The sequence below is a fragment of the Temnothorax longispinosus genome, chromosome 1, assembly GCF_030848805.1.
Source record: "Temnothorax longispinosus isolate EJ_2023e chromosome 1, Tlon_JGU_v1, whole genome shotgun sequence".
NCBI classification, from domain to species: domain Eukaryota; kingdom Metazoa; phylum Arthropoda; class Insecta; order Hymenoptera; family Formicidae; genus Temnothorax; species Temnothorax longispinosus.
The window spans coordinates 19465554-19477986 of NC_092358.1; the positions used below are offsets into that span (position 1 = coordinate 19465554).

Here is a 12433-nt window from a genome sequence, read left to right on the forward strand (position 1 = left end):
TTGTATTGTATAAAGATTCTATTGCAAGAGAAACACGGACTCTTCTCGCGGACCAGATGAAAAATAGACATTTTTAATGTCGCTCAAGTCACATCACACAATAAAATATAGGTACTGAAAGTTCCATGACAGATAAACATCCAAAAAAATCAAAATATCCTATACAAGAAAATATGATGCTTGTGGTTAGTGTTACAAACTTCATTACATCCCCGCGTTATATTCATCGGCTATTAAAATTTCTACACAACTTGCTTAAACTTTCTTTTCACCATCAACACTTTTTGTGACATCGCATTATCGAAACGGCGAGCCAACAAGCTGCAAACGAGAAATTACTTAGAAGCGGGCTAGCCGATGGCCGTGCGCGCGCGGACTTTCATGTAAACAGACTAGTTTGTATTCTCGAAGCAACGTGCACGCGCGCTTTGAGCATTGACTTGTAAAACGAGACCAAACAGGAGGTCTTCCCGCGGGACACGTCAAAGCGAGCCTTCCGTCGCTCCCGGTAATCTTTAGCTTAATGACACGACATCGCGACGGTTGTGTCGTGTCACAAATTATCCTTATAGAAATTCAGAGCAGTTCGGTAGTCGCAATTAAACCCCGAAATACGCAAGTTTCGTTTACCGTATCTACACTACTGCGCATCTTTTTCAACTTGAGATAAGTTTGTGCCGATGTGAAAAAGTCCTTCTAACCGAGATACGAAGTATACATTGGAGTATCCTTAAAACTCTGTAATTATCGGTAATTATATTTGTAGAAATGTAATTACGCTTTGATGCAGAAAAATACTCGATATACGCTAATTGTGAGACACAAGTGAGTCATAAGTATGAATAAAGTAACCTGTCATGTTTTGAACAAAGTCACGTAGTAATATGTACTTTGATAATCCTTGAAGAGAATGATGTGATACTTTCATGTGTTCTATACCATTGTTAACAAAGCGGTGACATGCACCGCATTATTAATTATACACTTGCGAATGATACGCACTTTTTTCTTAATTGCGCGTATCATAGCTAATAGCAAGTTGTAACATGAAACTGTCATCGCGCGATAATACACTCCGGTAAATCGCGATACCGTAAAATGAGATTCGAATAAGTAAAATCAATCGCCAAGAATCGAGAATAGCGTACTCGTGATTACTCGCTTTCCTCGAATTGACATTTCCCTTCTATTTTCATTGGACACAAATCAAATTTCGATGCGAGGAGTTACTGATTGAAAATCAAAGGCCGCATTTCCGCGCAGTTACCGAGATTTTCCCTCTGTCACAAACGTTGCGAAAACGGAGCGCGGATTTATTCACGCGTGAAAAGTAAACCTAGCAAGTTCTCGTAGTAGCACACTCGGATTAGAATTGATTTCGATTTTGCATTGTAAATTTGAGAAGAAATCACTGATGGAAAATCAAGGATTGCATTATCATTTTTAAATCGAGTTTTTTCATCTTCGTTAAGAATGAAAACGCAAATATATTAGAATTTAGATCGCCACTTTTAGCAAAAACATCGCGTACGCGTATCGCACACAATTTTCTGCCATACTTGATGGCACATCACAATGTTTCACGACATGTTAGCATGGCACTTATCACTCGCCAAGTTTTTCTAGCAACACAAAAAACAATCGATAACCTGCACACTTTCACAACAAACAAAATTAAACTTGCTTAATTAGCATTTTTCGAGTTTATTTTCGTACTCGTTTATTTCAGGTTATTCACAAATTTATCACCGAATTTGAATAATCGTTATTATATTCATCTTTAAAATCTTTGAACAAATAATTATTTATGATATTAACGGACTATTAAATCCACTTTTCTCATAACTTTTGAGTATTATATCGATCGTATTTAATTTTTCACACACAAATTGCTAATAAGACATTTAAAACGTTTGAAGATTGTATGGTTAAGAATTCTCTCCTTTCTATGTTTGTCACGGTTTGTCACTAATTATGTTATCTATAAATCTTTCATACGTATCCGAAAATATTTGTCCGAAATTTCGAAGTTCTTTTTGAAACGAGAATACTAAAACAGACTATCCCCTAGAATATATCCCCACGATATGTTACATTCAAAATGTACTTTTGAACGTTTATATCATTATTTATATTTCTCGCGAATAACCTTAAAATGCGCAAATTTAACGCGATTTCGTCGATGCATATTGTCCGTATATAGAAATCGACAATCACATTTATACGATCTGGCGAATTGAAAAATGCAAGCCCTTTACATTTTTACAGACAAGTCGAAGCAGGCATATGGCATATGTTCACAGAAAAAGAACGATATAGTCACCGATCACATTTTCGCGATCCCATGAATTTTAGAATTCGCCGTTCTCCACATTTTCCGTCCTTATTACAGTTATTACATTCACCGTTATCTAAACTATGCATGCACGTCGCACGTTAAAACAGACGAGCGTGTTTGTACTTTTCGCGGAAAAAAAAGGACAGCGATAGCATTCGACAGCATTCTCGCGATTTGATGAATTTTTAAAAAACTTTGTTATTCTGATAATTGCATCCGTCGTTATATAAACTTCTACGTGCGGCGCAGGTAAAATATATAAATGTAATGCGCGGAATCAGTGACGCATACATTTGTAGTCCACGCACAAAAATATGATAAAAATCGACGATGCGGCATTTCTACGATCCCGATTTAAAGCTTCGCACGTTTTTTAATATTTTCTGTTCGATTCCGACCGACCGTTGTTTAAAGTCATTCCACTTTGTATTTTCTATGCGTGTATTTGAAACGCGGCGCGCAGGTTTGTCGACGCATATTTATAACTCGCGCGTGTGCAAGATATGATAAAAAAAAACGACAGCCCTATCATTTACCGAGTTTCCGCCGGCCGCCGGACAACTAATAAGACATTTCAATTTTTCTACATTTTCGGATTGTCGCGTCTGTCGCGTTAGTCGGAATTTATTCACGCCGAGCAAATTAACGCACGTATTTAAAAGACACCATAAAATTGTCGGTCCTGGACACTTGTCACGGAACTTTTTGAAATGGATTCCGATCGGAATTATTCAGTTCTTTCCTAGATTTCTATTGTTTTTTAGAGGAAAACGGAATAATTCTGATGGGAATCCCCATTCCGAAAAGTTTCATAATACGTGCCCTCTTCGGACCGCCCGAAGAATCGAGAAGCACACGCGTATTTAAGGTTTTCCACACGCGGCTTGCACACCAACACCTGTCGTTATCCAAATCTTTCACGTATTTTGAAACGGACGAGCACACCCTTTTGTCGCACGCGCACAAAAAGACGCATAAAATCAAACACGATCGATTTTCGCGATTTCCGACGAATTTGCACGTTCGCCGCAAATTTACACACCGCACGCGACCGATCAGCAGCAGACGTCATTTGTTTTTCCGTTCTTCCCCGTTTTTATCCGCTTCGAATATATATACCGGTGAGCTCGTATCGACACACACGTAACTCGAAATATAATTCACCGTCATGCTCGTCCGACAGTTTGAGCTAACTGCGAATAAAAATTCGAAAACGAGATTTTCGACGTCGAAGGAGAACGAAGTAAAAAAGCATTAAAAGCGCGCAATCGCGTTTGTGGAGAAATTTGATTCCCCGACGGCATGGGGAATGCGCGCGAAATTTGTTTAAAGTCCTCCGCTATTTTCATCGCAGATATTAAACAATTAAATCGCGCACCACACGCGTCTGTTATCGCGAGTTTTCGCCGAGGCCCAATTTCTCCGCGCACACAATCGTCGCGCATCGATTCTCGCGGGGAAGCGTGAAATTCGTCGTCGCGTATGTACGTAAATACGTATAAATATAGATAATTCCTTCGCTCGTGTGTAAGTCGCGCGCTTATAGCGCATTTCACTAATGGAGACACAGGGCAAACACGTCAACAAGTAACGGCTGCAAAAACTAGGCGGTGCGTGAGAACTCGGCACGACACGATCGTAGCGAATACAAAATCCTTGATTTTCCATCGACGCGCGATTCTCCCGCGCCATTTCGTCGTTCGAATCGCTTGAAAAAAAATTTTCAAGAAAACACAGGCCGGCGTCACTGCGAAATTACACCGGCGCGGCGAGGATACGCCGTAACTTCCACACCGCGAGATCGAGGAGAGCGAGCACACTGGGGAAAAAAAATCGGACGGTTGTACTTCCGCGATCGAGAGCGACCGACGCGGACGTGACTGGCGCGGTGTTCGAGAATCGGAGAGTCGTCGCTCCGAAATGAACGCGCCGAACGAGTGCACGTCAACGGGCCAAATTTCCGACCGACGCACTCCGATTTCGGACAGCGCTTTCCACTTTCACGTTCATCACAAGTTCACAGAACCACGGGGGGGAAAAATATATATCTCGCGTGCGCGCGCGAGCACACGCGCCTCGTTCCGACGCTTCGAATCGCGTCGCATTCCGTTGCCGTCGCTCCAAGTCGGAGAAGCTCCGATTCGGATCCCCGATCGGTATCGATCGACGCGACGGCACGATGTCGAATTCACTAAGCGACGGTCGTTTTCGAGGGGGAAAGAACGAGCGCGGAGGTACGAACCGTCGATTTCGAGAAGCCGTTTTTCTTTACGGTACTTACGAGACAGAGGATGCGGCGACCGGTGGGACCGTGGCACATCGCACAGAAAGCGGGAAACCGAAGAACAAAAACCAGAACAGTTGTTCACCGTTCTCACTGTCACACGAAACACACTAGCGAGGTCCGAGGCCTCGTTACATCCCAATCTCGGAGTTTCCGGGAATTCCGGGAAACACGATCCTGGGCGGGCGGGATCGCTATGATCGAGCAGCCGATCTCGGCCGAGGCACGCGTCTTGCCGACGGCTGACGCGATCCTTCGGCTGCGCGGCGGCCTCCCTCGAGTTCTCCACCGTCGGTTATCCGTGTTCTCCGAGGGGATTTCCTCGAGTAGATCCTGGGGAACGGAGTCAGATCCCGGGGCGATCACAGTTACGCATACCGAATTTGCGAAGTCGCGCGATCGAGACCGAAAAGACGCTTTCGTATCACTCGCGCGGAACACACTGAAGTTGGCCGCGCGATATAGAGCGCCCCGTCGCGCTTCACCGTGTCGCACGGGAGTTACGAGTCTCCATGACGGGTATAGGATCGCGGCGAGGGTGGACGGCGGCGAGTGGCGACGCAACGACGACGACGACGGTGAGAGGGTAACGAGAGCAGCGCGAGAGTTGACACCCGTCGCGGCGCGGCTACGAGGGGAACGGCAACGCGCGGCGACACATTCCCTTCGGCGGCGACGGAGCGACTGAGCGAGCGCAGGGGACGAGAGAGCGTCTCTCCCCACCACACCCGCCGAGCCGAGCGACGAGCGACTGCGGAGTGCGGCGGCGGCGGCGGTGGCGACTCCCCCCCACCACCGCGAGGACGAGGTCGCTCGGGCGCGCTCGGCTTCCCTCGTCCCTCGCGTATACGCCGAACCGAACGGTTTTCGAGTCAGCCGCCGCCGCCGCCGCCGCGCCCCGCGCTCCGCGCCCACCTTCGAGTCGGTTAAAGATGCTCCTCTGCTCCTCTCTTCGCGTTCGCGCGATGCCGCCGCGGTGTCTTCTTTCTTCCTTCTAGCGGTCGTGTAAACGCGTTAGGTGGAATTTTTGTCGCGCCCGACTTCGAATGTCGTATCGCCGCTCGCGATCGCGTTATTCTCGCGCGGCTAACTTCGTATCGCAGGTAGCGAGAGTACCTCGCGACGATGCGCGGCGACGCGATCGAAGTTGTCTGACGATCCGGAGTCCGGAGTCGCCACGCGGACGGCCCATCTTGAATGAGAAGGAAACGCCGGTTATCGGACGTTAACGGTGATTTGTTGACGATATGCGCGAACGGTACATGGATTCTTCGGACGAGAATATTGAGAGATCTTGTAATACCTTTTCGCTCGCTCTTCTGAATGGCTTGAGCACAAAAGTTCCGCATTAGCCTGAGACAATATAGCGTCTATCGAACGTCGAGAGTCAAGTTAATAACTACGCGATATTAACCAGCGGCTCGAAATGGCTCGTAGCGTTAACGACTATTGAAACTTAAAAGATAGCTTATTCGGAAGTTGCGACACGAAGTTAGAAATTGCACAATACAGCCAAGTTCGGAATATCGTTCACGGCGGAACGGCTGAATTCATAGTTTATCGATATCTCACTATCCGGGCAGAGTAATAGTCGCGATTCGCGTTCGCATGCATCCGATATCACCGTGCGCGATTTACAACGTTTCGAATTCGTGACTTCGCGCGCAATTCGTGTCAAACGGACGCTTTCGCTCGGCGAATTCGCTTTCTCCGGCTCGCGATCTCGCGAGATGATGTAAAGTGTTCTTATCCATTAACCCCCGATATCGCTACGCACGAGGAAACTAACGTTGTTTGTGTTTTGCAGTGAGTTACAAGGCCACACCGTTACAAGGACAATAACTTCGAGTCGACCGCGACGTCAACTTCCGCCCCGTATATCGCTCTGCATTCTTCCAGCATTGTGTCAACATCTTCTAGGTAAGTACCTTTATTAATTATAAATTAAAATTGCCAGACGATATGAGATACTTAACTGATAATGATACAAGATAAGCGAAAATAGCGTTAAAATTATATCAATATAATAGGTATTCATTTATTTATTGAGAAAGAATATTTCGAAAAGTATGATATGAAAAATGCTCTTAGTATATTTATATCATTTTATATTTTCAAGATGTTTTTCGTATAATTTATTCTTTCGCCTGTTCTTTAGTGTTCTTTAAATACTTTATAATCTTTTTATGCTTTTAAATAGCTTTTCTCTTATCGTGTGTATATATATTTGCTACTTTTAACAAAATATATAAAATCAATAACACAACGAACTCAATGATATTGAAACTTATAAAGATATGAACGAAAAATGGAAGTTTATAACAAGAATAATAAAAGTATGAAATCTGAATGAATGAATTTATGCTAAAAATCTCTTTTATGAAATATTTTTTAACCGACGTGTACTTACTATAATGTGTACATGTTACTTGTTTATCTGGCTTATCTATTATTTATAACTATTGCTTTTCAATATTGTTTACAAGTATAAAACAACGGTATCGTATTTCATCAATCACGTATGAGTGAGAAATGAATAAGTATTGTTTTCATTGGAAAAATATTTGCCTCTCATATGGACACATTTTATTTGACAAAATAATAGTTATGCATTCACAAGTTTTTATTGTTCCCAACATTATTGCTGAAATTATTAATGCATACGCGTTTAAAAAATACCGAAATCCACACAACAAGCGGAATGAAAGGATAAGTTTATTCAGTGATGCTTAATTTTTATTGTCATGTTTTGCTAAATGGATGAATCCATTTAGACAGCTTGAAATAAATAACTGATACAATGGTACGAAGTTTTTGTCGTAAAATTAGCAGTTCTTTTCTATATTTTAAAAATCTTGTTTAAATTGGGGTTTATATATAAATTAAAATTGATTTGTTTTACGAAAATTTAATTATGTCACATTTTGGTCCTATTTTTCCGATATTTGACTTTTTTAGTTACAAAAAAAAACAGGAATTGGAAGTGTTTGGAAATTAATTAAGCGTTGTGACTGTTGAAAATAAAATCTTATTTGACAGTTCCTTATTTAGAATAATCACATTTTTTATCCTATTTTTCTGATATTTGACATTAAATATGCTTAATTTTTAAAAACTTCCAATTTCTGACTTTTTTGTAACTAAAAGTCAAATATCGGAAAAAATAGGATAAAATGTGACATAATTAAATTTGCGTAAAACAAATCGATTTTTATTGAAACGAAAATTTTAAAATAAAAAAAACTGCTAATTTTACGAAAAAAAACTTTGTGCCATGTACATTCGTATCAGTTATTTTGATCTATCTGAATGGATTCATCCATTTGGCACAACATGACAACAAAAGTCAGACATTACTGAATAAACTCGTACCTTTTCAACGTTTTTAATGAAAACCTGGTTTAAAAAATGTGTGAATCGCTCAAACAGTTTTAAGTGAATCGTCAAGTATATAGTATATCAATATTAAGAATTTAACGTTTCTTTAGCGATGATCGCATGTTTCCGGCGATGAGCAATAGCAACGAGCGAGATACGATTTCTGCTAATTTACACTTCCGTAATGAATCGTTAACGTGACGATGGAAGGCGTTTCCGTGTCTTTTCATCCGTCCGTTCGCTGCCATATCAGGAAAATCGTTTAAACCGGCGCGTCCGCCTTCGCGTTTACAATAAATTACTGCGCGAGGTGCAAGTGGCAGACGGGAAATTATCCACGACGAAGGAAAACAATCCAAGGGAGAGGTCGCAAACTCCCTCGCATTTAAACGCACGTCTGTCTCGAAAACTGCAGAAAACATCGGGAAGTTTCTGTTGACGTGGACTACACTTCACCTTCGCGCGCTTTTCTCATATTCACTTATCTAACCTTTTGAATGAATTAACGGAAGTTAATTCTATCTTTGCTCTTTTAACAAAATAGAAAACAATAGTTTAACCATTATTATGGTATCCATTAATGAATGGATTTAGAATTATAGAGAACCAAGATACATTAAAGATAATTTTAAATATAAGAATAAAATATATATATCGTATACAAAAGAAAAATATAAAGACACGATGTAAATAATTGTAAAATATATTGGTTTGCATATTAGGATCAGATATTTATTTATTTCTACCATTTATATTCAGTAAATCTTATCAATAAATTATACAAGTCTTTATTAAATAATTCTATTGTCATCTACTCAGAACTCGTAAAACCCGTTTTATTTCCGATTACTAATTACTCGAAACATATTAATATCTAAACATTTTCGTTAAAAAAACAACCTGTAGTATAATAAATAAGGATCTATCATTAAAATTAAAAGGGAAAGAATATCTTATATCAAAAAATCTTGTTTTTGTTACTATATATATTTTCTAGGAATCAGCACGATCTTTTATTAGATATATATAGTAATAGATAATTTATGTTGTCCTATTTGCTGTTTGAAAAGAAAACTGTATTGAACGGCGAATTCTCGTTCTATTGCAAACCTGATACGCTGCATGAATGCACGCATGTAATATGCACGTTAATAACTTTATGATCGTATTATACGCTTCGCATTGCGAGACAAACGTATCGCGGCGGACCAATGACGCCTCGTGATTATATTTCACGTTTCTATAGCTATTAAATTTTTAGACAATGCAAATCTCAACATTATAGTCAATTCTCTATTATTATTTCTCCCTAATATAATTTTGTATAAGCATACATGACAAAGAATAATATGAGATTTATTCAATACAGCGAGAAAAGTTAAAATTTAATTTAATGAAGATATTTTAATAAAGAATTTGTTTAATTAAATATAATTTAAAATTATGTATATACGTATACATAAGAAGATTTGTGAAACTCGATATATAGTGGTTAAATCTTATAGCATTTTTTGTACATTTGCTTACATTTTGTCTTTTTTGAAACGCTATCTTTGTATTCTCTTTTTGTTATGTCGAAATTAAATTTTCTACAATCGTTTCTCTACTATTTTTGTCTTTGAAACACTTCATTAGCCTAATTATGTTCAATATCGATAACTTTCATTCTTAAGTTATAGAATTACAATTTTCGAGATATACAAAAACACTGGCATAAAGTCGTTATATAGATACTGCATAACTAATTTTGTGTTTGTATACGTTGAATCGATCAAAGTTAAATCGCATTGAAGATTGTATCGAGTGGTTTTACGATTACCGCGATTCGCATTCGCAGTCTCTGGAATCGCGGGAAGCAAGAAGAACTCGTAAAGTTCAGAACCGCAGCCGGGCATGACATGTATATCGCTCCGCCACCCCTGAAATTCATTCGACGGTATCTCCCGGTGAGAATCAACCGCGGACAAAAGAGCATCCCCTATGCGACAGCATCGTATATAAACAACGCGAATCGCGATCTACATCGCGGAAGGAGGGCGGATTGCCTCTCCTTTCTCGTCGTCGAGGTGTTTCGAAAGCGAGTTTATAAAAGAGATGCACAGAGAGTTGCCTCCCTTCTTCGTCCTCGCTAATCCCAAAAGTCCATAAATACTGGATGGGAGTTTATTCTCCGAAGGGTCGTTCGCAGTTGTACCCCGTGACACGGCGCGGAACCGCGATGACGCTTTAATTCAACGGCGCGGCTCGAAACGCACCCTGAAACGTCGCGTAGAATTTGTGGTGTCGTTTCGCACGGCCGATAACGCCTCGATAACCACAGCCGCCAGGGCTTACGAACTGAATCACGGGAAACTTGAGTCCTTTAGGAATTCAGATTCTACACTGGGTTAACTTTAGACGGGAGGCGAACAGACAGAGACAAATTATTTGAAAGAAAAATCCGTGAATAGCGAGTAAAGACGTAGAAAAATGATTTTTGTAGCACCAAAAAAAAACATCTAAATTTAAATGAACCATATTCTGGATATTATGATCGATTATAGTTTAACATCTCTTCTATTAAGTATCGTATTCTAATAATATGTACAGAATAATTTGAAAAACAGACACGTTTATATATTTACCATAAATTAAAAAATTGAATAAATCTTAATAGTTTATAGGAAACAAAGATATATAATATAGGCAATGTAAGTTTTGCAAAAATATAATGTCTTATTAAAACATATATTTTGTATATCATATTGTCATTTTTCGAAATTATTTCGTAAAAACTGATATATTAAGTCTGTGCTATATATAGCATGCAAAATTATGAATCCTGTGGATTTGTCCTCCCATAATTTACCATTGTTGCCTAATTAACCGAACAACCAAATCCGTGTCACGGTCCTTCCCTCGGTGATCGTATGCCTATTTTATCCCATTTCTATCTCGGTGTAAACGATTCGTGCCGGAGATTTCGGACAACACCAGGCCCGGTGGCAAACGTCAACAGTCGAGGATGCAACGTAAACCAGGACAGAATCGCTCGTGGCGTGTTCCCCAACGCGCTTTACAGTTCACAAGACCATGACAATTGCCGGCGCGTTACAGTCAGTTCCGCAGCATTAGGGCAGCTGGTCCGGTCGAGATTCCGAGTATGCTCGAAAAGAGACGAAAGAAAGGGAGAGAAAGAGCTAGTGGGGGTGTAGGGGGACCGTAGGTGGCCCATTGTCGAATCGGAGTCCGCATTCTCCTTTAACCCTCCGTGCCGCCATTGACTGTCTTTCGGTTCATGCCGACGACGAGAAAACGAGCAGAAACTCACCCGTCTGACGGAGTAATGGAGCGATTGAGAATACTTTCCCTGGAATCGTTGGCTACTTCCACCCCAACCGCATTTATTAACCCACTGTATTCGATTGTCGTCTACGTGGCAACATAGGGCGAGGGAACTTATGTGATTGCATTGTTACGTGAAGAAACTGATGAGATCTATTAATCTTGAGTTGCAGGCGATTATCCGACAGATAGAAGATTTTACATTCACATTTTAAATCGATACTTTGTTTCAGTTCTCAAGTGACGTAAAAATTCATATCGGCAATCTTTTTCATTTTCTTAAATGTATTTATTATATAATTCGTGAATATATTCCTAACATAAAATCTTATTTATATAAATTAATATATAAAACCGTATTTTTTTTTATAAATTAATATATATTTATTTTCTTATATATAATATATAATAATGCTTATATATTGTATGTGTGTGACGCAAGATTAACTCTTTACGCACAAGCACTGCATGGGACATAGGTATAACTTCGCACGGAATATAATGTTTACTTTGCATACGACTCTTATCTACCTCGAACGTTTCTCTTCTGTACACTATTATCTGTTCCCAGCTTATATTTCCTAAATAAACAATGATAAGTCTATTGATTGAAACCAGGAGGTTTCCTATCTTCAAAGGCATAAAATTAATCAGGTTTAAAATACTAAAATTTGTGTTGTAACTTGTTAAGTTAAACTTTTTTTTAAGGGTTTTTATTTTTTATTTGCTCCTTTGTAGCGTAATTTTTTAAATGTAAAATAGAGTAATAACTTATAATATGATGATAAAAATATTTCGAGGATGAAGAGTTAACTCTCTTAAGAAAGTTATTTTTTGTTGTATGTTAAAAACAATTTTGGATTAAAATACAAAGAGGCTCATACGATTACTAATATAATTATAGTTGATTTAAGAATTTATTTAAGAATTAATTTATTTATGCGTGAGCCATTTATAAAGATTTATATGATCATGCGTTCAGGTTTTTCCAATAATTAATAATTAATAATAATAATCTCTTTTACTTTATATTGATCCTTAAAAATCGAGTTTGATTATTCGTTCATTCGTTTCAATGTTCAGTCTTATTACTCTCAGAACTGTATTTT

The 12433-nt window shown here is 39.5% G+C and overlaps 1 protein-coding gene across 5 annotated transcripts in view; it reads right to left on the minus strand.

Annotated features, from left to right (window-relative positions):
• Positions 1 to 12433, minus strand: part of LOC139815597 (latrophilin Cirl) — a 435108-nt gene that overhangs the window by 322938 nt on the left and 99737 nt on the right. For 3 of the 5 annotated variants that reach the window (XM_071782617.1, XM_071782634.1, XM_071782614.1), the window contains exon 1: positions 4620 to 5327. The exons of 1 other annotated variant lie outside the window; for it this stretch is intronic. The gene's annotated coding sequence lies outside the window, so the exon portion shown is untranslated. Of the gene's footprint in view, positions 1 to 4619; positions 5328 to 12433 lie in introns of those variants that run through there. One more of the 5 variants, XM_071782641.1, reaches the window with a different exon arrangement.